The following is a 2,500-nucleotide window of genomic DNA, read 5'->3' as shown; positions in this document are numbered from 1 at the left end:
AGGCCCGCCGAGGGAAGCGCTTCCCTCGCCCAACACCCCTGACCGCCTTCCCCTCCGGCCACCGGCGGCACGCCGCCGCCGCCGCCGCCGCAGCCGCCCGCCGCGGGCGACGGGCCTGCGAGGCGACCCCAGCCGCGCCGCCGGGGTGGCCCCCGGACGGCGATTGATCGTCAAGCGACGCTCAGACAGGCGTAGCCCCGGGAGGAACCCGGGGCCGCAAGTGCGTTCGAAGTGTCGATGATCAATGTGTCCTGCAATTCACATTAATTCTCGCAGCTAGCTGCGTTCTTCATCGACGCACGAGCCGAGTGATCCACCGCTAAGAGTTGTCTGCCTTTCGGGCACCGCTCACGCCAGAGCGGCCCCTTTTTTGGTTTAGGACAATGCCGCCGAGGACGCGCGGGCGCGCGCCTGGCTTCCGAGACCGTACGAGCACACGGAAAACGGGAGGAAAAAAAAGGAAAAAAACAAACCCACTCTCCGAAGGCCGGCCAAGAGGCGGGGGAGCCCGCGCCCCCGACCGCCTCCCCCCGCGAGGGGAGACGCCGACCTCACCCACGCCGTCCTTCGGAGGCGGCCCAGGCGCCCGGGCTCGGCCCGGCCTCCGCGCGGAGGGCCGGGCGGCGCGCGCCGGACACGCGGGGGGCACAGGGCGGCCCGCCCGCTTCTCGCTTTCACGGGACGACGCGCACAACGCACACGGCACGCGGCCGGGGGCGCGCGGCCGTCGGCCCCCGCGCCGCGCCGGCTCTCCCCTCGGCCCCGACGCCGCGGGCCTGGCGCGGAGCGCCGCCGCGCCGCCGCGCGGCCGGCGTTGTCTCTCTCTTCCCCCCACCACCACGGGCACGGGCCTTTCCCCTGGGCTCGAGACGGGCACGCGACGGCGACCGGCACAGCCCGCCGGCACGCCTCCCGCGGGACCGCTCCCCCGCCGGGCGGGCGGGCGAGCGACCGGCAGACGCGCTCCGCCGCCGGCCCCGGAGGCGGGCGCCACCGAGAGCCGAGCCGGCGTCGCCTGCGCCCGAGGCCTGCCGGACGGCAGACCCGGCCGCCGCCGGGGCGGCACGCGCCCGGGACCGCCGCCGCCGCCTCGCACCGCCGGGGCCCCTCGCCTCGGGCACGCGCCCGGCGGGAAGGCGCCGCGGCGGCTGAGCCGGGGGGCAACGCCCGCTCTCCTCGTTCGCACGCGGAGACCGGGCGGGGAGGAGCGCCCCCGCGGCCGCCCCCGCACGCCTTCCTGCGCGGCCCACACGCGGCCGCGCGGGCAAGGGCGACGGAGGCGAGGCGACGAGCGGAGCCCGGGACGGGACCGCCGCCGGCCGACGGCGGGCGCCGTCCGGCCGACCGTCCCCGCAGGGAGGGACACCCGTCGAGCGGCGCCGCCGCCGCTCGCCACGGGGTCGCCCGCGCTCGCGGGCCTCCGCCGCCGGAGGGCCCGCCGAGCGCTCGCCCCCCCCCACCGGCGGGCGGGGCGGTCGAGCCAGGGGACGGCCGGCGGACGACGGCGCCGCCGCGCCGCGCCTTCGAGGAAGGAAAGGCCGTCGAGGGGAAGAGAGGCGCCGGACGCGCCGGACGCGGCGCCGCCGCGCGCGCCAGAGACCGCGGCGGCGGGCCCAGGAGAGAGAGCGCGGGCGGGCCCCGGCGGCCGTCGCCCCGCGGCCGAGGAAGGGGCAGAGAGCGCGCGCTCTCTGCCGGGCGTCGCCCGTTACCACGAGGCGGGCGGGTCGGCCCCCGCGGCCGACCGCGCGCCGCGGCCTCTCCGCCGAGGCCGGGCCACGGAGAGGGGGGGGCAGGGCGCCCCTCCCCGGCGCGGCGCGGTTGACCCCGCCCGCGGCGCGCGGCGGGGACGACGACGACGACGACGGCCGCGACGGAGGAGCGCGGCCGGTGGCCACGGGACAACCACCGCAGGGGATCGGCGGGAGTAGCTGCTCCCCACCCCTCAGTGGCGCCCCGCACGGCCACCGCCCGCGGCACACGCCCGCCGCCGCCACCGCCGCCGCCGCCGGCACCGCCGCCGCCACGGCGGGCCGCGCCGAGCCGCCCGAGTCTTTAAACCGCCGCCCGGCCCCGCCGGCCCCCTTTCGGCCCACAACCCGCAGCGTTTGACGACGCCGAGGGCAAGAAAACCTGGGGGGACCGCCGAGGCGCCGAGCGCTAGGTACCTGGCCCTGGGGCGAGGGAAACGACCTGCATGGCCCCGCCGGGGTGCCTCCCCCGCTGCCGCCCTCGGGGGAGCGTCCGCCGGCGGGGGCGCGCCCGACATCTGCCGCCACCACCGCCACGTCCTTCTCGGGGCCCGGGGTTTCCCTCAGTAGCCCGGCGCTGCGCGCCCGAGAGGACCGCCGCGGCTCGGGCCGCCCCGCCGGCGCGGGGGACACGCGGGCCCGACCACCGAGCACAACCTCGGGCGCGCGCGCGCGCCACCCAGCGCGGCCCGGAACGCCCGGGGCCTCGGCCCTCGGATTTCCTCGGCCGCGCGCGAGAGGGAGGCCGCTCG

The 2,500-nt window shown here is 79.8% G+C and overlaps 1 non-coding gene across 1 annotated transcript; it reads right to left on the bottom strand.

The window, feature by feature from the left end:
• Window positions 1–175: 175 nt before the first annotated feature.
• On the bottom strand, window positions 176–328 carry LOC143693254 (5.8S ribosomal RNA). The gene has a single exon (XR_013180765.1). It is a non-coding gene; the product is annotated as a 5.8S ribosomal RNA (ribosomal RNA).
• Between the last annotated feature and the right edge of the window lie 2,172 nt (window positions 329–2,500).

The sequence above is a fragment of the Agelaius phoeniceus genome, unplaced genomic scaffold, assembly GCF_051311805.1.
Source record: "Agelaius phoeniceus isolate bAgePho1 unplaced genomic scaffold, bAgePho1.hap1 Scaffold_472, whole genome shotgun sequence".
NCBI classification, from domain to species: Eukaryota; Metazoa; Chordata; class Aves; order Passeriformes; family Icteridae; genus Agelaius; species Agelaius phoeniceus.
This window is presented reverse-complemented; position numbering and strand designations above follow the sequence as displayed.